Genomic DNA, 25,045 nt, shown 5'->3' with positions numbered 1-25,045 from the left:
GAGAGGAAAAAGAAATTTAAAAAAAGAAATAAAAAAGAAATAAAAAATAATAGTCTCTTCCCTTACTGCCTATATTAGACCTACTATTGCCCCTGGTCACTGAGGTCCCATCCTTAACCAGCCCTGGACTCTGCTGACCAAGTGGTCTTAGCACTTCTGCAACTACTGGAGGGCCACGTGAGCACTTCTGTGTAGTCTGTATTCTCTGCCAAGTCCGTAGGAGGCTGTAAACCCTAGTTCAGTCTCCTTTAACCAATGCTATCAGTATTATGCCACTTTGTTCTCAATGGCTTGGATTTCTTCTTGCACCTTTGAGCCTTCCACTATATCCGGGCAGTTGGGCGACCAGTTCTAAAGTTCTTAGGGTTCTTGTACTTATCCAGATGTATCTGAAGCATTTTCCCCAATTTCTGTTCCTAGTATTTGTTTAGGATTTGTAGAAGCTTGGCATCTTCTCTGGTCAGACCACCTCTCTTTAGGCTCCTTCTAAACTATTTTGGGACTTAAATAAAATGTCTGGATTTTTGTTTTCCTACTCTGGAAGGGATTTTCCCTGCATCTTACTCAATTTACGCAGAGTATCCCAACCTCATTTTTTTTTTTAATTTTTATTTATTTATGATAGTCACAGAGAGAGAGAGAGAGAGAGGCAGAGACATAGGCAGAGGGAGAAGCAGGCTCCATGCACCGGGAGCCCGACGTGGGATTCGATCCCGGGTCTCCAGGATCGCGCCCTGGGCCAAAGGCAGGCGCCAAACTGCTGCGCCACCCAGGGATCCCCCAACCTCATTTTTTTATAGTAATTTTAAAAGTAGTAATAGGGAAGGGTATCCCCTTCACATTATAGAAGAAACTCTATGATCTGAATTGACCATGTTTGTTTCTTGATAGGGTAGCTTCAGGACAATGAAACATAAACTCTAAAGGCTGAAAATACTTTGATTTCATGCATAGACTGGCACATGATAGACCACAAACTGGCTGACTGTTTTTATAAATTAAGTTTATAAGCATACAGCCATATGCATTCATTTACAAATGGTCTCTGACTGATTTGGGCTACAATGGCAGAACCGAGGAATGCAACAGACACTATAGCCTGCAAATCCCTAGATACTTACTATCTGGTGCTTTAAGGAAGTGATCACTGACTTCCAGTTTAATGTACTCATTCGTTCTCTATAACTATGTCACCACTGCCCCCCCCCCCCATCATTCTGGCTTAAACAACAAACATTTATTTTCTGACATTTCTGTGGATCAGAGACCTGGGCTGTCTTAGCTGGGTAATTCTGGCACTTGGTCTCTCATAAAGTTGCAGTCAAGCTGTTGTCCAGGACCAAGGTCATCTGAAGGCTTTCCTGGGGTCAAAAAATCCACCTCCAAACTCACACAGGTGGTCATTGGCAGATCTCAGCTCCTCACTGGCTGTTGGTTGGGAGGCCTCCGTTCCTTGCCACGAGCTTCTTCAGGGGGCTGTTCCACAGGACAGCTGGCTTTCCCCAGAGCAGGTGATGAGAGAGAGAGAGAAAGAGAACAAAATGGAATCAGCACTCTTTTATAACCAAATCTTGGAACTGATACATTATAACTTCTACATATTTGTTAGAAGCCAGCTGTAAGTCCAGCCCATCCTCAAGAAGAGAGGATCACATGAGTACCTGGAGCCCAGGAGGCAGAGACCATTGGAAGACATCTTAGAGCCTGGCTGTCATATTTCCTAAATCTCTGCATAATCACTCTTTATATCAACATGCTATATGTGGATTTCTATCCATGTAGCTCTGGAACTTAGGACCAAGGTCTCTGGGAACCAAGATAAACCAAGTGGTGAAGTATGGAAGCCATTTTAATAAACAGTCTAATTCTAAGGCAGCCATAAAAGTAGCTCATCTGCTTAGTGCCTGTGGGCCAAATCCAGGCTAGAATCCAAAGGGTCAGGAACACTTGGAAGCCTAAACAAAAGCAAATGGCAAAAGGATTCAGAGAGAATAGAGATTGGTTGTTGCAGCCACTTGTCCCCACTTGTGACCTGGTAGGCACTTAAGAGAACACTTCAACAACAATGAGACCTTTTTATTTGTCAGTTTATTCAGTATTTGACAAATATTTGCTGAGCTCCTACTAAGCTCCAGGTGCTCTTGAAGGCTTTGTGGATAAAGCAGCAACTTGGATGCAAAGATGGCCTCAGGCAGGAAACATCTCACGGCAGGTGTTTCCTTTGTATGTTGACAGAGACAAGTGACTTCCCAGAACTTGACCCTTTCAGGATTTGTGGGCAAGAGAAGATATTTATATAAAAAGATAATAGGTAGACTGGCCCACTTGCATCCAGGGATGTGAAAGGAGGTCCTGGAAACGTTGTAATGCGTTTACAATCCTTCCTGCTTTGAATGCTTTAAAAGAGCTTGTCGCCCCTGAGTCTGTGAGTCCAGACACTGGCATGGAGTGGCAGGATCTATAAAAGCTCTAGACTGTTGAAAGTATTAGCATGTTGTCTTGTTTTTTCTTTCCTGCTTTTTTTTAGCCATTTTTAGCACAGCCATATTTTTCACTAGGCTCAAACTTCTTTTATTCATTTAACAATCAGATCTGGAATTCTGCTCTAGAAACCTCTATGAAAGCCCAAACCATTCTTCTTCCTATCAAGATGGGTGCATAGAGGAGAAATTGGAAGAGAAGGGAGTGTGTTCTTAGCTGATCCATAGAAAGTCAGATTCTTCTGGGGTTAAAGGATAAAGGCCCCATATCTTGCTAGTGGGGTGGAGGAAGTAATTATGGTGGGCACTGCCTCTAGGACACTGTGAAAGCTTTTGACTTACAAATGAGGTTAATTTCTTCTATCTGTGTGATTGAAAGCCAGTTTTAGGATCCCACTAGACCCAAATATTCCATTGCCTATGTATTTGTATCAATGGTTTATTGGTGTGGAATTTTTTTTATGGGTCTCGGGAGGGACCGAAGCTAGGGGCTCTCTGGAGCTCACAAGAATGTCTATTTCAGTCATCCACATTTCAAAAGGGAGGGATTTGGAGGGAAAAACAGCCACAAAAATTTATTATTTTGAATTGGAATCTATGAGAAAAATAGAATTGTAATTTTAAAATGAAATAAAGGCCAAGCAAAAGATGAAGGCCTAATGGATAGCCACAGCCATGTCTGTGACCATGAGTCCTGTTCCTTGGAGCTTATAATATTTGATGCCAGATACACAATGCATTACACTTACTCAGCAATTAAAGGTAAGAGGTTGTGAAACTCTAAATGAGCCCGAAAAAAAGGGGGCAAAGGCTGAGTTTGAGTGAGTAAAGGAAGATAAATCAGATGAGATTGCATGTTGATGACACTCACCACGGTTGCTCAACAGCAATATCTGACAAACAGCAAGAGAAAAAGGAAACATTTTGGCAGAGTCAGCCACCCCCAGCATCTCTCTTCAAAACCCTACTAAGAAATCCCCACTGCTGGATGAGTTATTTCCTCTTTTTGCTGTATGAGTACAATGGGAAAAAAAATAGACCCTAGAGCTGAAATGTGAAGTTAGGAAACAGTGGCATGAGTAATAATGCAATAACGAATGAGACAGAGAGGCCTAGGGGTGCAGATAATCCACACAGAGGGCTTGCATGTAGGCAGGTCCGTATGGGTGTAGTGGATTTCAACTATCCCTTCATGCTAACAGTGTCTTGTTCCTGATTGTCCTCATTACCAGTGGTTTTGTTGGTTCCTTCCTGCTGCCTAGACTCTGGTGGAAATGCCCCTCCCCTCACCCCTTTTTTGGTTCTGCCATAGTTGCCTTAGAAACTCTTATGCTATCTTCAAAACCCAGCTTAAATCCATCTTTCTTTCAGGAAAACACTGATCTCCCCAGCCCAGAATTAACTGCTTTCTCTTTTCTCCTCCTAATATCTTTAGTGTTTTATTAAATCGTTCACAGTGTCCTTTATACAAAAGTTACGTATACATTTTCTGTTGTCTCTATGGAGTTGAAGTCTCCAGAGGGCAAAAGGCTTTCCATGAATAGCTTTATAGTTCCTTTAACATTTACTCAGTGATAGAAGGGCTATTAAAAAAACAATAATAATAAGTCACTGTTTATTGACTTAAAATATAAACCAAATCTTAATAATTTTAATAAAGATTAGTAAGATTCTAGGTGAAAGTCCCTTAACTTTCCTGGAGTTAAAACTAATTAACCTCTATCTTTGTCTGCCTTGCTAATATTGAATTTTGTTTGATAAATAAATATATATATTTTAAAAACCCTGGGGAAGCTATTTTATTTTTTAGAACTTTTTTTATTAAAAAGAAAAAAAGGAATTGATTTCATCTATTTTGACTTCCTTGGAGGCATGATGCCATGTGGTTGCTTTGTTGGCTTCAGATAGGAGCTGTGGAAAGTTCTAGAATATTTTAATTCTTTCTCCCTTTGCAGAAAATCTTTTAAAAAAAAAGATTTTATTTATTTTTTTCGAGAGAATGAGAGAGAGAGAGAGAGAGAGAGCATGAGCAAGGAGAAAGGGCAGGGTGAGAAGCAGACTCCCTGCTGAGCTGAGAGCATGACGCTGAATTTCATCCCAGGACCCTGGAATCATGACCTGAGCCAAAGGCAGATGCTTAACTGACTGAGCCACCCAGGTGCCCTGTAGAAAAACCTTTTAAACTGAGCTCCACAATGTAGAAAAGAAACTGAATGACCCTCACTAGGTCCTATGGTTTTTTGTCTTCCTTTTCCTTCCAAACCTGTCAAAGTTATAGTTGATGCCTGTTGGCTACACTTCCTAGATATGCCTTCCTTTCCCAGCTCTTTGCCCTTCACTGACAATCTTCATCACACTTGAGAAACAGTTCTCTGAAAGGTCAATTGTAACTTCCTTTTTGTCAAAATCTCTCAGTAGCATTAGCTGTTGATAACCTCCTCCTTGTAACTGCCCGCTGTCTTGGCTTTGACATTGCTCTGCCCTAGATTTTTTCCTGGGGGGAGGGAAAATGAACTCGTTAAACGCACATGTTCCTGCTAGGAGCCTTCAGTGTGTCGTTGTATCTGAGCCTCATGACAACTCTCTGAGGCAGGGGGCATTCTTGCACACCATTCCTAGATGGTAGATGTTTTTGTTTTGTCCCATGGGCCAGTCATTTCACACAGGATTAGGGCCTGTGCGCCTATGCTGGTTGCAGTTTTCTTGAGAGTAGAGTTTGCACTCTCACCCTCCACCTCTTCTCTGTTACAGTGCCTGGCACAGCAAATATTTCAGGGTTTAATAAATATTTGTTGACTGATTGTAGATGAAAGTGCTCAGACCTTGAGGATAAAGACTAACATAAACATTGGCCAGTTTTTTGTTGAATGTCTGTTTTTTCAAGTTCTGGAAAAGACTACTTCCTTTTATATACCATCTTAAAACATCACACACACACACACACACACACACACATGCACACATGCACACACGCACACCCCAAACCTCATTCATGAAAGGTTTGACACTGAGATTAGAAAACCATTAGCAACGGTCACCTGCAGGCCAGAGTGGGTTTCCTGCCAGTGGCAGGAGAACCTCTGGGCGGGGAGTGGCTGGACTCTGAGGCCTCTGAATTAGATCAGGGTGATTGTATTTATTATCGGCTCAGGGCAGCTTGGCCCAGTTTCTGAGTCAGATGCACTGAGTCTGTCCTTTCTGTCTGACACATAGATATTTCAGCCCTCATCAATGTGAGAAGAAAAGCAGTTGTGGGTGAAGCAGGACAGTGGGGGGAGGGGGGATCTGGAGAGGTGGTGCCAGTGAAGTTAGCTGGCCTCACCCTCTCTATCTCCTCTTTGCTCTCTTAATCGCCTTTCACTTCCTCCTTTCCCACCAGGTGCCAGAGGGCTTGTGCTTCCCCATGATCTCTGTTGTCATGGGGGAAGTGGTGGGAACGAACTTCTTTTTAAAAATGTGCCTGCTGTGAAGCTTGCACATTGTTGGGCATCCAGTCATTGCTTCATCTGTAGTCTTCTGGTCGTTTTGTAGGTTAGATATTTTTTTATTATTATTTTTAAAGATTTTATTTATTTATTCATGAGAGACACAGAGAGGCAGAGACAGAGGCAGAGGGAGAAGCAGGCTCCATGCAGGGAGCCTGATGTGGGACTCGATCCCAGAACCGTAGGATCACGCCCTGGGCCGAAGGCAGATGCTCAACTGCTGAGCCACCCAGGTGTCCCTGAGATAGATACTGTTCTATCACAGACATTGAAACTAGGGCTTTGAAAGGGTAGGAAACGGGTCCAAATAAAACAGCTTGTAAATACAAAGGTGGAATTTGAAGCTCAGCCTATCTGACTCCCAAACATCTGGGCTCTTTATATTGTACAAGGATACCTCTTCAGAAGGAAAGGGCTGATACAAAATTGATTCCCATGGAGGGCTTTGTGGCTTATGGTAGAGAGAGCAGTGCTTTTCTAATAGAGTTCCAGAAAATTTTCCATGACCAGAGGGCCAGGGCATTTGGGGTGGAGGAGGCTGTTTTCTCCACCCACAGGCTGATTTGGGGCAGGATCCTCTTGTGCTTCCATGAGCTTCATAGCATTGCACCTGAACTCGCCAATAAAGCATCCTTAGCCACCTGAGGTTCATAAACTGGAATTCAACACTTAGAGACTTTTTTCTTTGATGGATGTTCTTTCATTAGTCCTGGGAAAATGAATTTAGTGTGCAGGTCCTTCGTTTTAATCAAAGGAAAAGCCTCAGTTAAAATAAGGAGCAAAACCCTCCCATCAGCACTAAGTTAATTGACCGTGGGTATGTGTGTGCAACATTCCGATGAATCCCTCTGCACTGGTTGCTGTTAGAGTGCTCACCTGTGACTTGATTAGTGAGACAGCCTGGCAGAATTTTAGAAGCTTCTTCAGGGGAAGGGCCATGCCTGCAACAGTGAATGGGTCTTTGTTATCCAAGGAAAATTGGCAAATAAGTATCTATGTACATTTAAATATTTATATATTCAAAGCTCCTGAAAATAAACCTACTTAAAATATTTTTTGAATGATTAAGAGAACTGTGATTGGTTCCATGTCTTCAAAGGGAAACTAGATCTGCTGATAATTTGTTTATTCTTACTATATTTAAATAAACTTAAATTGTATTTAGCACTTTAGAAATAAGTCAGAGAAAGAAAATGGCATATGATTTCACTTGTGGAATCTCAAAAAAAAAAACAAAACAAAAAACAAGTGACTAAAAAAAGGGCAGAATCAGACCTATAAATCAGAGAACAAAGAGAATTGGCAAAGGGGTGGGAATGGAGGGATGGGCAAAGTGGGTGAAGGGGAGTAGGAGATAGAGGCTTCCAGTTGTGGAATGAGTAAGTCACAGGGATAAAAGGCACAGCATGGGGGAAATAGTCAGTGGTATTGCACTAGCCTTGTAGGGTCATTGATGGTAGCCAGCACTTGCGAGCAGAGCATAATATATCGACTTATTGAATTGCTATGTCCTACACCTAAAACTAAGTAACTGTTGTGTGTCAATTAAACTTCAATTAAAAAAAAACAAACCTTGATGGATACTGTCAATCTAGTCTCCTGAAAATAGTGTCCACCTACACAACTTCATTACTGCGTCCCATTTTCTTTAAGTTTGACACGGCCAGTTAAACAAAGAGAAAATCATAACCATTCCCGGGAAAAAATTATATTTAGCATTTTAAGAAAACGGAGATGAATCAAATGCTGATCCTTCTTTTTCAGCCTAATTTTCCTAATAAAATTATACGACAGCAGTAGGGAAGTCTTCACTTAATGTTGTATAACGTTTTGGAATGTTACTACAATTGAGGTTATTTTGCCTTAAGTGAAGGTTTTGTCAATTATCCTAAAGCACTCTCTTAGTGCCTCTTATCAAATCATTCTTTTTTGCCATGCCTATCAGACCAGTATCCTTGTTGATTTCCTCTTCATTAATTTTTTTAAAGATTTTATTTATTTATTCATGACACACAGACACACACACACACACACACACACACACACACACACAGAGGCAGAGACACAGGCAGAGGGGATAGCAGGCTCCAGGCAGGGAGCCTGATGTGGGACTCGATCCCAGATCTCCAGGATCACACCCCAGGCTGAAGGCGGCCCTAAACCGCTGAGCCGCCCGGACTGCCCCTCTCTTCATTAATTTTTAATAGGTTCGCCTCTGCCAATTCATTTTTGTGTGTGTGATCCAAGAAGTTTTCCAACATCACTTTCATCCATCTTATGAAATACTACAACTTTTGCAATGTTTGCCATTTTGCCTGGCAACCTAGTGCACTGTGTTTGCATTGTTTGAGTAAATGCCTACAACATCTACACTATCAGAGTTGGTATTGATGTGATGGGTAGAGACAGCACCTAGGGCCAAGTGAAGGGTAAGTGGTGACTAGTATTACAAGAGATCATCAGTCTGCCCCTTTGTGAATATTTTTGTATTACGGTACCTCTTTGCTTCCCTAAGCAACCAGGTAATTGTGAGATAGGGCGTAATGCGGGTTCAAATCCTAAGGACTGCCTGGGCTCAAATACTCATTGAATGGAATGGAACTGGCTTTTCCTGGATCTGCTCTGACCCTGTAAATGTAGCAGATGTTAGGAACCTACAGGCTTGGGTTGCTCCAAGATAAACTAAATCTTTGCCAACTACTTTGGTGTGCAAGAATAGAGCCGAAAGCATTCCAGAACTATTGGAATGTTAAATCTCAAATTCTGAGATTTGCTTGAAGGCCCATAATTATCTCTATTGTGATGCCTTTCAATGGATCTAAGAAGTTGTGTAGTTTTGATTCAAGGTGGGCTAAGGGGAGGGTAAAACTGAAGGAGACTTAGGTTCTAGTCCTGTACTGTTATGCTATAGTATGCTTTTTGAGGTGGGGGTAGTGGGGGGTTATTGGCTTCAATAGACTTCAATGCTATGATCTTTGTTTCTTTTAACTTCATTTATCATTATTTTCTGTGAGAATGTAACTTACAAATAAGAATCAGTTTTCCTTCTTATAAGTATTTTAGATGCAACAGGTCGGTGGCAGAGGATGCTTGCTAAGCCCCCTTCTCTAATTACAGACGTATGACCATATATATATTTAAACAGTATTATTTGCAACGTATAAAAGCATTTCAAAGTAATGATAGTTTTTTTCGTAAGTAGAGAGGATAATGACATCTTGCTTCTTCCTCTTTGTTTCTTTAGCATGCTATTTATAAGACATTTCCCCCCTTTTTCTTTTTTTTGCACCTGTTGTAGTTGGATGGGAGGTTTGGGGTTAATTCTGCATTTTTCTTCCCAGTGGATTGCAAGCTTCTGGAGGACAAAACCTTCATCTTATTTTGTTTCATGTCCCCAGGATCTGACATTGAACTCCATAAATGTCTGTTACATTGTTCTTTAATTGAAGTTGAAATGAAGAAGCTGACTTAGAAGGAAGGAAATGGTAAATTATTGTGGCAGAAGTAGGTTGCACTGACTTTGCAAGGACAGGAAATAAAGCGAGGTTAATTGGTAGAAGGTAGGACAGAGGACAGGTTCTCAGTAGTGTGTTATGAAAGGAGCAGAGGCCAAAGTACAATAACTATTCCACTGGAAAAACAAATAAACAAGCTGGAACATTCTTGCCTGAGCACATATAAACTTGGAGTCTGTGAGCAGTTAGAGGCTCCATGCTAGTGACAAGGTTTATGAAGCTATCTGCATAGTTTCCTTGGCCTTTTAATTTATGTTTTTTCAAAAGTGCTTCCCGATAGGAAATGACACTTTCTAATGAAGTGTCAGTGAAGCATAGCTGGTGATTGATACAAGGTGATGGAATCTCTTTAAAATGAGATTAAAAAAAAAAATCTCCATTTTAAGGAGAGTCCATCACATCAGAAATTTCCAGTGACCAACAGAAAGAGGGCAAGAAGGTTTTCTGGAAGCTGTATGTCTGTTCAATGTATCCACAGACCTGTGGAGAAAGAAGAGCTTAATTAGACAGATGAGCAATTTCCTGAAAAGGCACATGCAGGCGTTGGATTACATATCATTTCCTCTGGAAGAGGCAAAAACCATGATGATTAGCAACTCACTGTTTTGGAACCTAGCCACCCTCCAGTTTATTTTCACTTGGTGGGAGTGAAGGAAGGTGATGCTATTGCTTTTGAGTTGGGTTCTCTTAGTCATGAATGTTGGATTTCTTTTATGCAGAATGTGTGTTAAATTGAGCTCTAGATTATTGGAGTGTGGGATTCGGCTTCGTGGCTTGCCCTTGGTTAAACAGCAATCGCTTTAGTCAGAAGAATGCTCTAAGCTGTCCTCCCTTGTTTTCAGTGGCTTAGGAAGCAGAAACTAATTTTCATTTCCACTAATCCAGACTTGATTAGGAAAAGAAATATAATGTTACTACATGAAAGCTTGAGGTTCCTGCCAAAGCCAAATATGTACTTGAAAAAAATATCCTACTGATTCTTTCCCATTTGGTTTATCCATATCCCCTCCATCTTTCCATTTCAGAGTATATACCCGAGAGTTTGCTATTCTGGAAATTAATAAATGATCTCATCAATATCAAAAAATTGCCACTGATTTGAAAGATGAGAGAGCTGAAAGCCCCCTCCGGATAACATGGAGATTAGCTTCCATTTCTCAATGCTTCTGCTTCTTTGAAATAAGGAAGTTCATTGTTCTTTCTTAGTTTCCTTGTGTTTGCTTGTCTTCCCCGGCCCTCTTTGGTGTTTTACAAAACTGAGTCATTGAAACCCTTCCCATTTCGCCACCATGCAGACAGACGTGGTGTAATTATCAAGAAAAGAAACCTTTTCATTCTTGCAGGCTGTCAGAAATCCTAGTTATTAAGTGTCTTTTCAGGTCATTGATTTGAAATACTTTGAATATTTTTTAAACAGTTGACAGTGATTAGGAATGGTTATTCTTGCTCGAGCTGTTCTTTCAGTAATCAAGTTTAGGTAAGTATTGGACCAACTGAAATTGAAAAAACGGTAAGTTCAGTACCAGGTTTTAGTTGAATACATGTGTATAAAGAAGAATAGTAAACATGCTTTTTTAAAAAGATTTTTATTTATTTGAGAAAGAGAGAGAAAGAGAGAGAGCGTGTGTGCACAAGCAGGGAGGAGGGGTAGAGGAAGAGGGAGAAACAGACTTCCTGCTGAGCAAGGGAGCCCAGATTTGGGGCTCGATCCCAGGACCCTGAGATCATGACCTGAGCTGAAGGCAGACGCTGAACCAACTGAGCCCCTCAACAAGCTCCTTTTAAATAAAAAATTAATTAAAGACTTCAAAATGTAGAATGTTCAGAGTGAAACACTGGTGAAGATGAGATTTTGATAGTCACTCTATGAGGCAATGCAATCTGGGAGACAGGAAATCAGCAAGTTCCCTAGGCTGGCCAGAGTCAGTCTGATGTGCAACATCTTAACTTTAGTTCAGAGAAGATCCTGTATTAGTCAGGGTCCTTCAAGGAAACAAACCCAACAGGAGATCTAGATCTACATCTATTTATCTATCTATATGTATATATAGATTTATACACCTATACATACATATATATATACACATATATGTATCTGTAGATATGTAGACGTAGATGTAGATCTAGATTTATCATGAGAAATTGGTTCATATCATTATGGAGGCTGAGAAGTTCCATGATCTGCCCTCTACAACTAGAGACCCAGGAAAACTGGTGATGATGTAATTCAATCTCAGTTTGAAGGCTTGAGAACCTGGGGAGTGGAATCAAGGGAAGAAGATGAGATAAAATGTCCCAGCTTGATCAGTGAGGCAGGAAAAAAAAGGATGAATTCCTCCTTCCCTGCCTTTTGTTCTATTAAGACTCTGAATGGATTGGATGATGCCCACCCATATTGGGAAGAGTCATTGAGCCCACCATTTAAAATGTTAGTCTCATCAAAATACCAAAATCTGTATTAGATAATATATCCAGAAAACTACAACTAAGATTTATTTATTATTTATTCATTGATTTATATATTTATTTCAGAAATTGGCTCACAGGGTTGCCCACCCACATTGGTAAAGATGGTCTTGCTTTTCAATCTACTAATTCAAATTTAATCTCTTCCCAGAGACACCTTCTTAGACACACCCAGAAATAACATTTTACCAGCTGTCTGAGCATCTCTTAGCCCAGTCAAGTTGACACAAAACTGGCATAGGGCCCCTTCTATGAAGTAGACAATTAAGCTTGACACCAGAATTGGGGCCTACGGAAGCAATTTTGTAATGTTCTTCTGGTGGTTTTGAGAAGTTCAGAAGTGCCAAAACTTTGTTAGATAACATGTAATAAATTAATGAAATCTACCATGGTAGTTTTCATAAAGAAGGGAATTCACTACAAAAGCCTTAAATGATCTCAATTAATTTATAATTAGAGGTTATAAATCATTTCCATTAATGAAAAAAAAAGCAAGGAAACATGGGAATTCAAATTTTAGTAGAACGAAATTTTAACATTCTTTTCTTTTCTACTTCTCCACTCTACAGAACATTATGCCCTTGATTTGCTCGCCACCACCACCTCCTCCCGCAAACACACATATACAGACACGCAGAATTATTTTAGACGTTTAGTGGAAGTCTAAGTGGGAGTACACAAGCCACGTCTGACCATGAGATGTGTTTTGTTTGCTTTTGCAGAGTGTTTAAAATTAAAAAAAATTTTCTCCCATGCTAAAGCAAAAATCTAAATTTCTGAAAAATTGAAAAATGGAGAGGATTGGTCGTGCTGGACCTGTAATATCCATGTGGCAGGAGCTAAGTAGTGAGCTTCCCACCTCATTTACATGGGACATGAACTGTAGTATCTGACACAATTCTCACCATTCTCAAATTTCTCCTTGACACTGAGGGTGAGTTGCCACTTAGGATCCAGGTTGGACTGTTGTTTTTCATATGGTAAAGTTAAGATACAGTGCAATATTTTAAAAATCTGTTATGTTTACAGAAGCAGGCAAATGACAGGTTGGGTCGAGACTTGGAGAACTTAGTTTGTGTAAAAGTCATGCATGTGGTAAAAATGAATTTTGAACACAAGGTTGAACGGAACACTCAAAATAAATATAAGATTGTCCAGAATTGGGTTTTTTTTGTTTGTTTTTTCTACTTTGTTTGCTCTTGACACAATGCCTGACATAAGCTTTCAATAGATATTTGTTGAATAAATGTGAATGGAGCTAGTGTCCATGTTCTTTCCATTATACCATCTGCATTTGGACAAGGGGGCTAAATTTTCCTTCCTGTAAATGTTATTATAGAGACTTCTTCCCCCTCAAATAAATGAGAGAGACAGGCTTCAGTCTTTATTTTTGTAATTTAAAATCTACTGACTGGATTGTTGAAGCCTATGCTGGCTATCAGAGAGAAAACTAGATTTAACCTGACCCAACTGAAAATGTGATATACCTTTATTTAAAACAATGAATATATCATACTTTTCAAATTAAACCTTCACAATGAAGTACATTGTGGGCTACAAAATTCATTTATTTATTCAACAAAAATTTGAATGCTGGTACTAAGTACTTACCACTGTGCTAGGTATTAGGAAAGTTGTATTGAATATCATGTCTCATATAAATGTGAAATGGATTTCGAATGAATAATTCAACATATTGTGATATAAAATAACGTAAAACTCTCCTTGTCAGAAACAATCAGTAGAAATCTAAAACTAGTTACCCATTTAGGAAAATTGCCTCACGCAGACACCTCTGATAAGGAGTAAATGTGTTAACATACTTGTGGCAATTCTACTTCTCTAATATGCTTTTTTAAGATGTTGAGACAACAGCTAGATGAAGCAACTGTCCTAACTTTATTTTTTTAAAGTGATTTTATTTTTTTTAAATTTTTATTTATTTATGATAGTCACACCAGAGCGAGAGAGAGAGGCAGAGACGTAGGCAGAGGGAGAAGCAGGCTCCATGCACCGGGAGCCCGACGTGGGATTCGATCCCAGGACTCCAGGATCGTGCCCTGGGCCAAAGGCAGGAACTAAACCGCTGCGCCACCCAGGGATCCCCTGTCCTAACTTTATTATTCAATGCGGGCTAAACAATTGATTTTATTTTCATCTAAGTGACGATTGGCTACTTGCTTTTACATTCACATTTCACACAAATTATTTTTCCTTTACATACTGAATTTAGTACTTCCTGGTGTGTTTGGTGTTCACTCTGAAAAGGACAGAAAAAAAGCAAAATAAACAAAAAGCCCCCAGAAGATACAGGGCTTTGAACAAGTTTTTTGCTGTTTGTGCAATTGGGCACTTTGAATAGTTTGACTTTCATGTGTATCCTCTATAGTTATGTACTTTAATAGCATATTTATTCGGTGCATAGGATTTGGAAATTTCTTTTTCATAAAGGAGTTAAAAAAAACCCCTAGTAGATGGATATACATCCATGGAATTTGAGAAAGACATGAAAACAGCTTCATTTAAGTTTAGATCTACCGAATTTAGCAATCTAAAATTCCTTTTATAAAAATATTTTCTGGTACTTGCTAGATTCTTTTTGATTTGTAACAGAAAGACAACGAAAACAGGTAGATTTGGACAATAAACCAAATAATCTAAGAGGATTAAAAGATTAGTGCCAGGCACAGGGAGGCTCCACTCTACACACACTCAAGGTTATGCAGATGCAGAGCCGGCCACATTTCCGCAAAATAGAGACTCTTTCAGAAAATGCTCTTTCTCAGTGACAGTGCAGCTTGCCCTTTACCATTTGGGGCATATGAGGTAAATAGTTAATGAATGCCTCTGTAAGAAACAGAATAGCACATTACATCTCTCTTACTCTGACATTCTAGGGCTCTTTCAGTTAGAAGAAGAGAATGCTAGTGTTACCCTAAATATCAAAGTCTGTAATTCCACTCAGAAAACAGAAACCAACTCAATAAGCTATCATAATACCCTGCATTGATGGATCTTAAGTCCTCAATTTCTGTCCTAAACAGTCTTCTTTTTGTGGCAGACGAGTTCAAGGTTCATCATTTATCCTTGTACAACTTCAGCATGATTAGTTTAAGGAGTAGATACAGGCTGGGACTTGAAAACATTTCTTTATCATGTCAGGCAGTAGATGTAACAACAACAACAACAACAAAAATCCTCAAAATATTCTATCTTTGGAAGGCTGTTTCAATGACTGTTAAAACTGAAGTAAAGTTGGTTGATAGTTTTCTAATCACAGCGATGAAGTCATTCCACATTGGTTGGAAAATGGTCAGGGTACTTGCTGCATATGAATGTGGCACACTAAAATAAGGAAAGTCCCAATTAGTCAGATGTTGATTGTTAAGAAATGATGGGGGCCAGTAGATGTAGAAAAAGGTGCTCAACCTCATTAGCAATTAGAAGAATGAAAATTGAGATGACAGATATACTGACCAGATGGGCTAAAATTAAGATGTAAATCACACTGAAAGAAAGCTTAGAGTTATAGAGGAAAGCTGAAGATATATGTACCATATGGCCCAGCAATTCCAGGAATATACCCTCAGGAAATGTTTGCCTGTGGGTCCCTGGATAATGGATAAATACATTGGAATACTAAACAGTACTGTAGATGAGCAAACAACAGTTACTGGCAATACTATGGGAATTGTCACAATTGTTAAGGTGAAACAAAGGAATCATGGAATAAAAAACACCTACACTATGATTCTCTTCCAATAAAATTCAAAACCAGACAAAATCAAACTATATTGTTTAGAAATGCATAAATAAGCAGTAGAGACTATAAAGAAAAACAAGAAAATGATTAACACAAGTAAAGATGGGGTGCCTGGGTGGCTCAGTCATTAGGCGTCTGCCTTTGGCTCAAGTCATGACCTCAGGATCCTGGGATCCAGTCCTAATGGGGATCTGCGCACAGTGAGACGTCTGTTTCTCCCTCTCCCTCTGACCCTCCTCCCCACTTGTGCTCTCTCTCTCTCCCTCTCTGTCTCAAATAAATTACAAAAATCTTGAGAGAAAAAAAAAACACAAGTAAAGATAGTAGTTATCTCTCGGGGAGATGTGCACACAGGTCTTCTGGGGAGCTAATATATTGTATTTCTTAACCTGGACTAGACTATGTTTAAGTAGTTGTCAAAGAGTACAGGTACAATTTAGATACTTTTCTGCGTGTGTATTTTATGCTGCAATAAAAAGTAAAACACACAGATACACACACAAATTTCAAGACCACCATTGTGTCTGTATAATGCCTAATAGGCTAAAGTGGGCCTGGCTGTTTGGAGGGGAGTCCAGGCTGGCACCTATGAGCAAAGTGTGCACTGGCTTCAAAGTGCTACTCCTTCACATAACATCATTGGCTGATTGTGGTCCAGGCTTGGGTTGGGCTGTTGACACAAAGGATCCTTCAACAAAAGCCTATTTGATTTGATTGACTTTATTCAACTAACTCGCAACTACCCACTCGATCTTGCAATTTGGTTTGGAGATACAAACCATTAAGCATTAATGTAAAGTAAATGAGAATGGTTGGGAATCTCTGGGACTTAGCCTGGGCTCCTTTATTTTCATTCCAGTCCTGCTTTCTTCCTAAATGACCCACAAATTCATTTTCGTCAGCCTGCTTTTACCTCAAGTGACACAGCCTGTGTTCCATAGATAGCAAAGGAGAAAATGCACTCCACAATTTTTTATCATCTCTAAACACATTAGCAAAGGAATATCTGAAAGGTGTTTTCATCTGACTAATTAGGTTAGAAATCTCAGGAGAACAGTCCTATTTGCTATATTTTTGATGGAAACATTTCTGTTTCTGGTTGAAAGACTTGCAAGAACAGATTTCTCCTCTGATACTTCCTGTTGGAACTTGAAGTAGGAAAAAAGAAAGCAGCTTTTTCTTCCTCATCAATTGGAAAACAAACTTGGCTCGTGAGGGACTTATGCACAAGGGCCACGATTTGTTAATTTTTTAAGTATATATTGTATGGCATGGAGTTGTGCAGAGTGCCAGGAAATCATGCTTATTGGTGACTGTTGACCTATGTTGCCCCCTTCCTCAAGGTTGTCTATTTCATTGCAATATTTATAAAGTCTTTGGCTTTCAGTGAAAGCAAGTTGTAGAACATAAAATACTTTTCTTTTTATTTGAAACTTTTAAAAATGGCTTATGAATTTGAATACTTAGAACCAGTTGTTATTTTCTCATTGCCTTGTATTTGTCTACCTTGCCTTCTCTAGAAGTTCTTCTAGTAAGTTCTCTGACAGAAGAAGCTATTTTTCCTTTGTGTTCTCCATGCCATTTATATACAGTGCTGAGAATACAATGGGTGCTTAGTAAATTCTTACCACTTTAGATTCCATCCCCTTTTTAAAAATAGCTGCTTTTAACTACATTCAAAACCTGTCTTGAGACCCATGCTCAGCATGATCAGAGTCAGGTTATGTAAGTTGTAAGAAATGACTGAGTTCTTGGTCTCTCCAGGCTTCTTTTGCTACAGATTGTAATGGTTAATGTCTATTATTAAAAATCAATTCTTAATAATAATGGCTATTATTAATATTAAAAATAAGGCTTTGGTTTCCCTTGCCTCTAGAGATGTATCTAAGAAGACAATCCAGCAATTGCAGTATTAGGTATTTATTCAAAGGATAGAAAAATACTGATTTGAAGGGACACATGCACCCTGATGTTTATATCAGTAGTAGCAATAATAGCTAAATTATGGAAAGAGCCCAGATGTCCTTTGATTGATGAATGGATAAAGAAGATGTGCTGTATATATACAATGGAATACTACTTAGCCATAAAAAGAATGATATCTTGCCATTTGCAATAATATGGATGGAGCCAGTGCATCATGCTAAGTGAAATGAGTCACTCAGAGAAAAACAAATACCATAATTACTTCACTCATATGTGGAATTTAAGAAACCAAACAGATGAACATGGGAGCATAGGGTGGGGGAAGAAAAGAGAGACAGAGACAAACCATAAAACAGACTCCTAACTATAGAGAACAAACTGAGGGTTGCTGGGGGGGAGGTGGGGGTGGGCGGGCTAAATGGGTGGTGGGCATTACAGAGGCACTTGTGATGAGCACTGGGTGTTGTATGTAAGTGATGAAACTCAATTCTACTCCAGAAACTATACACTATATCTATTACCTTGTAGGTTAACTGAAATTTGAATAAAAGCTTAAATAAAAATAGGCCTTCTAAACCATTTTTAAACTATATAAGCCTGCAGGGTAGAGGAACAACACAATGTCAAAGAGACACTGGGAATAGAATAATAATGTATGTGATTACAAGTGGAAAATAAAATAAAAAAAGAAAACCCAGAGAGAAACCAAAGGTAATGAAAACATACGGGAATGATGAGTTTAATCTACCAGGTTCTTTCCCTCATTGTCAGCTGCCATTTCCATCCCATTTGAAGGCGCCATAGGTTCTAGCCAGGAGCTTAAAGACCAGTGTTTGCGATAGTGAAGGAAAGGGATGGCCGCCTGAGAGTCTCTCTCAGATTCTAGTATTTAGTTTTCAATGTTAAATTTCTCTAAAATACTCTAATGGAATACAGTATTCTGGAATAGAGTGGGGACGTGCTATAGAAGACAGAACAAGGATTCCTAATCTGGAGACCATGAAAGGGACTCAGAGGTTCTTGGGCCCTTGAAGTTGTCTGGAAAACCAAGTCTGTGCCTGTCTACATTGTTCTAAGTGTTCTGGCCATTTGTCTAGGATTCCTGACATCTCCCCCAGGTGAAGAATCACTGCTTACAGGGTACTCTTACATTTACTCTGTGTCCTGGAACCAGCCATATGAACTTGACTGGACAAATAGATGGAAAAAGATCCTTCCCACAAAGACATTTCAAATGGCATTTGCAAAGATGACACTTCTCACCATGCTTCACTTAGGAATGTTCGGGGGATCCCTTTCCAGAGTTCAAGCATCACGCTGAAAATACCAGAGGCTATTAATACCGCGTGTATATTTATTTTCATGACTTGGCAGGGATGTGAGCTGCGACATGCAATCTTCTAAGAGATGATACCGTGAGGGTTGGCGAGCAAGCAGGCAGATGTCTGGGGTTTGGCAAGTATTGTGCTCCTCCTCCTCCTCCTCCTCCTCCTCTCCTCCTCCTCCTCCTCAGAGTTGCAGAAAGGTCCACAAAGTGCATTTGTATTTCCACTGTCTGTAGCTCTAGTCTCTTATTTTAAAAACAGAACAAAAACAAAACCCCCCAAAACACATCTTTATTGAGATATAATAGATGTACCATAAAATTCAACTTTTTAAAGTGTGTAATTCAGTGGTTTATAGTTTATTCACTATTTATCGAATTGGACAACCATCACCATAATCTCACTTTAAGACCTTCTTAAGAGTCTTTTCTAATTACGTTCTTCTACTAGCTCCAGAACAGCACTGTTTCATTTATGTTTTTTTTTAAAGAAGATTTGTGCTCTGAAATTATCCCTGCAGATAATTGGCAGTCACACATGTTAAGGGAGGGTAAGTCTTGCTAACATATAGGGGACCATCCCTGCTGGTGCCAGGTTCGAGTCTGTGTGACTCAGTGTTTACAAATAGAACATTAGTCAATTTTTAAAGTGTAGATGATATCTCCTAGACAGAAAAAAAAAGACAAAAATTGGACCCTTTGGACCATTTAAATTTGCCATTTTTGTAGGCCAAAAGCAGTGAAGCTCTGTAATTTCACAAGGTTCAACATAATATAACTTACATCTTCATACCCACCCCATTGACACTGCAACTTACTGCTACTTGAAACACATGGCTAAAATTTGTGTTTCTTTGTAACTATATACAAAGAGTTAAAAAATACTCCTGTTCTCCATGTTTATCCATCCATTCAACCTCAACTATTTACTAAAGTACCTAATGTTTGCCAAGTTAGGTGGTGGGAAGAAAGATAGAGTCTCAGCCTTAAGGATCACACGTTTTTGCGGTGCCTTCTTCTAGCATTCTTTATCAATTTATTATTTGATAGCTACGTGATGTGTTTGCATTTCCATCTTCAGCCAATTCATTAGCTGGTTAACTCTTGGTCCCTGTTGCTTCAAAGGTAGGCCAGGCCTTCCTTTCCTTTGTGCACTCAAGCCTCAATTACACAGAGGGTTGTTTTTTTTCTTCTTCTATGATTCCCAAGTTCACCGAGTGGACACAATCTCCTGTCAGTGTTGCAATGTTTCCATGTGGTTAAAGGATGTAATTTTGTGGTTTTCCCAAGTGTAATTACTACCTGCCTCAGCCTTGGCTGGATGCCAGTGATTCTCAATTCTTAAATTTGGAAGTAGATTAAAGCATTTAATTAACACACACACACACACACACACACACACACATACACATTGAGTATCTTGAACTGTGCAAATCTAGTCCTTAACATTCAAATCTCACATATGATCAAGAGCATCAATAATATAAGAGATATATATAAGGAGTTTGTACATATTTTTAAAATACTATTTTCCAATTTTTTTTATGTGTTAAATATGGCGTTTCAGACACGCAGTGGATTTTTATCAGTCCTGAATTAAGCTGGAGTAGATGCCTGAACCATTGACTTGAGGTGGAGAACTGCATGTATCTTTTGATAATTTTCCTCCAGGTACGGCTCCTGAGTTGAGAAACAGAATACTGGGAAATTTCTATTATCAGGTTTATACAAAAAAGGGCACAATACTCAGGAAGCAATATGATGCTAGTCAGAGATAATAGTGTTAATTTCGTCCAGAACTGATAGAAAACAGAATTTGTGAGTGTTGGGGAACACGTTATCCCTTTTTTTTTTTCATATTACAAATGAGGAAATGGAATCCCAGAAAAGTTAAGTGATTAGTTTAATGTTACTTAGTTATTAGTTAGAAATCCCAAATTCCAATCCAATAACTTAGATTCCCAGCGCAATGCTCTTTCTACTGATGCTTTCATTTCACATGGGAAGAGATTTCGTTATAGTCAAACAGCCTTCTTTGAGATTAAAGTCCAGTTTCTTCAATTGTCTTTTCTCTTTCTTACCCTCCCACTGTTTCACTGTTTTTCTTCGACTCCACTTAACCTCTGCTAGGGTCAGACAACCTATGTCAGTGGTCTTCAAACTTAAGCACACATCGGAATTATCTTGATGCTTTGCCAGAGAAGACTCCTGGGTCCACCCTGAGTTTCTGATTCTGTAGGTCTGGGATGTGTGCATACAGGTGAGAATTGTTATTTTGGGGAATTTTCCGGGTGCTGCTGCTGCCTGTTGGGGACCACCCTTTTGAGAACTACAAACCTACCTGAAACAGGCTTAACAACTCCTCTATCCACAGGGTTTCTAAGGACTAGCTCCTGTTGCTTACACCTTTAGCTTCTGGAAATGTAAGAATCCCATCCAAAAGCTCAGCTGCCCACTGTAGTCTCCGAGCACTGAGACCAATGTGAGAGTGACTATATGTCTCTGCAGAGGGCTAGTGAGTCAATCTGGAAAAAAGGCAGCTATGTGACTTTTCTGACTAGCACAAAGAGCGCCTATGACCGTCTCCTGACTGGTGTTTCCTTCTCTTTCCTTTATGAAAATAATTAATGTTAAGTGTGCCAGTGATAGGAAGAAAGCCAACTCAAGTTCTGAGAACCTCATGTTTTCAATCCTTGAAGAGGTAGAGAATTAAAATACCACTGTAGCAGTCAGGACTCTCAGTTGCAGAAACAGAATCGAGGTTAGCCAGTGTAAACAGAAAGAGATTTAGTAAGGTATCAGGTAGCTTATAGAATGTGAATGGGACTAGAAGAACCTGGGTCCCAAGCAGAGCTCTCTGGGGAGTGTGGGGTTTAGCTTTCCAGCCATTTATTCTACAGGAAGGGAGGCTGGAATGGCTGTTGAGTGAACTGGTCTGTAGTATCTGCCACAATTATCGTGTCCAAATTGTGGTTCATTCTTTATTCTGAAGCTAGATGCTGGTAAGATATCAGGTTGTTTTTACATACTCACATCATGGTGTGTGAATTACCCAGTGTTGAAAAAGAGATGTGGCAGTGAACTGACTAGTAAATTAAAATTTTTGTTAACAGTTCTTTTAGTATACTGGCAGCAGGGTAGGGATTTCTGGTCCTTGGGCTCCTGGGACTTCAGGATTCACAGAGATTATTTATGTAAAGAAATACTTTTCTAAAGGTGACCTGGTGGCTATTAAGGCCCAATACTGGGACACTGGGTGGCTCAGTGGTTGAGCATCTGCCTTTGACTCAGGGCTTGATCCTGGAGTCCCCGGATGGAGTCCCACATCAGGCTCCCTACAGGGAGCCTGCTTCTCCCTCTGCCTGTATCTCTGCCTCTCTCTCTGTGTGTGTCTCTCATGAACAAATAAAATCTTTAAAAAAAAAAACAACATACCGATGACTTCATTACTGGTGGCCCTAGTGTTTATATTTTATATTATATTTATAGTTTATGCTGTTTCTGTAGTATGAGACTATTTACTGAAATTGGAATTCTTAAAAAGTATATTTGACCACAATATGTTTGGGATGATGATTCACTATACCATTATTTTATGGAATATACTGGATTAAAAACATCATTGGCCTTAGCAATCATTAGGTCTTCTTGTGAACTATGAAACTCGAGGTGCCTTAGGTTACAATTACTCACTACTAGGTCACTACCGAATAGAATCCAAGGCTATTCCAAATAGAATATTCTATTCTATTCCAAATAGAATCCAATAGAGCATCATGCTTGGACTCCTCATCTTTCTTCCGTGGCAGCATTCACTGGTGGCTGTGCTACTGGGTGAACCCTCTAAGCTGTTAAAACAAAGAGACTCTTCTCAATGCCATTAGATTTTATTTTTCTCTTCTCTGTCTGTCTAGAAGTAGGCAATGCAAAATAGGTATGTTAATTCTATTATATATAACACACAGCTTCTATCTCTGTCCACGTTGGCTATCGTGACTCTCCCTCTGACACTGGGAAGGGAAAGTAGGAAGTAGGGGACACATCCCTTCCAGTTAAGGGTAAAACCTAGAAGTTATACACACCACTTCTCTTGCTCCCTTGTCATGAGTCAGAACTTAGTCACAGAGCCACACCTAGTTGCAAGTGAAGCCAGGAACTGTCATCAGTAGTTGGAAGGCTTGAACCCAGGGAAAATCTTGGTTGGTGGGTGTGGGATTTCAATACCAGAAAGAAGAAGTGAATATTGGTTGGATGCTTAGCTATCTTTGCTACAGTGGCTTATCTGAAATTGTAGGTTGGTTTTCTCTGTATCAGAGCTGCTTTATGGGTAGACTATGCTGTGCCACCTATGCTGAAAGTGAAGCTCTTGGAGGGGTGAGTAAGGGGAGAGCATTCAACTAATTGCCTGGTAAACAGATCAGGGAATAATAGAACCTCATTGTTGAAAGGAAATCTCACTCTTCACCTAGTCCAACCATTCATTCACCTGCAAAATCTTCTAGACTTGCCCAATTTTACATATGAAAACTAAAGTCTTACCCAGAGTCACAGAATTAGTGGTGACAATCAGGTCTAGAATCCAGAAAACATGATAAATTTTATTCTCCTTCTACTGCTCCTGGATAAACCCTTTGGAGCTCTGTTTCTATCATTCCGTGGTGTCAGAGAAGAGATATTTGTGTTAATTATAAGCTACAACAATCTATGTATTTTTAGAATTCTGTTAAGTGCTGTAGAATAACTGAGCTAGTATATTGAATTGCAAGGCCCCCTTTCACTTATTGAAACAGTGGAGTCTTGTTAGAACACAGTTCATGATTACACATCTTTGGAGGCCCATACAAGTTTGTGAAAAGGGTATTGAGTGGAATTCAAATGACATGAGCTCGTCTTAGCTATCTACTATCTATACGACTTCAGTACATCATTTGACTTCTTTGAGACCTGACTTATTTTTTAAAATAAGAAATTAGACTAGATGGTAAACTACTGAGATGGCATAACTTAGGTTCCCACCAATCAGAATAGATGCCATTCATGAAAAACTCAACGAGGGGAGCTGGTGCATTCTGGAAGATGGTAATCCAGCTTTTAGCTCTATAGGTTTTCTCTTGAAATTGAATTGCACGCAGTAAAAAGCTGCCATATTAGCCTGCACCATTAGCGCTCATCGTCACCGTTGGTAATACATGACAAAGGGTACATTGAAGCCTCTGTCTGATGACTATTTTTTCAACTTTAAGATTGAAATGAATATCAGAAACAGCAACAAATCTCTGTAAGACTGTTCTGGAACAATGAAATTGTATTGCCTTCTAGGAAACCAGAGTTTCTCAAGTCCTTCTGTAAAATAGATTATACAACAATGTAGAGACCGGCTTCTAAGATGCCAAAGAATCTATCTGGTCATGAAACGGACAGTTTCTAGCACCCAACTCAAAAGGCTGTCACGTTTTATTACATTTCTAAAGACCTCAGCTCCAAAAAGAAGACAACAGTGGGCCTGCAGGTGAGCCTGAATATAATCTTTAATATGGTCTAGAGATAAAGGTTGCAATTGAGAGCATTTAGAATGAATTGGACAGAATAATTTTAAATTATGGCCTCGAAATTTCCACTTTGCTTATAGGAATGAGATAAGGCAAAAAACACTCCAGTTAGTGGAACACAAGCTACTAATTTCCTGAAAAAGACGAAAAGAGGGGACTTCATGGCTCTTACGTGGAATGACCAATTTTCTTTAGTCTCAGTGCTGACAATGAGCTACAGTGTCAGAGGAGAAAGGGATAGGAGAGGCAGCCTGAGATCAAAAGGAGGAAGAAAGGAAAGCTGAACAATGGCTCCTATTGGTTCCAAAGGTGAGTTCACCTCCCTGGCTTTCAGCGGTCGGTCGTGTTCACTGCTGTGGCTCCGTGTCCACAGACTGAGCCTGTCTCTGCTTCTCTGCTCGCCTGTGCACACGCATTTTGATCACTTGTAAATAGTGTTTCCTCCATGGTACTTTTTTCCTGGCTCCTGAAAAAGCAGCACCTCTTCCAAAAGCATGAACATGGCTCTATCAGCATCTTGCCTGATTTCCATGAGAA

At 39.6% G+C, this 25,045-nt stretch overlaps 1 protein-coding gene across 2 annotated transcripts in view; it reads left to right on the top strand.

Moving 5' to 3' along the window:
• LOC144282280 (uncharacterized) overlaps nucleotides 1-25,045 on the top strand; it is a 159,240-nt gene that overhangs the window by 102,819 nt on the left and 31,376 nt on the right. Inside the window, exon 4 of one of the 2 annotated variants that reach the window (XR_013350668.1) lies at nucleotides 24,279-24,468. The exons of the other annotated variant lie outside the window; for it this stretch is intronic. The gene's annotated coding sequence lies outside the window, so the exon portion shown is untranslated. The remainder of the gene's footprint in view (nucleotides 1-24,278; nucleotides 24,469-25,045) is intronic. 2 annotated transcript variants of the gene reach the window in all.

Source organism: Canis aureus, chromosome 13, assembly GCF_053574225.1.
Source record: "Canis aureus isolate CA01 chromosome 13, VMU_Caureus_v.1.0, whole genome shotgun sequence".
Lineage (NCBI taxonomy): Eukaryota > Metazoa > Chordata > Mammalia > Carnivora > Canidae > Canis > Canis aureus.
Note: the sequence above shows the minus strand (reverse complement) of the source record. Positions and strands in the feature narration are given on the sequence as shown.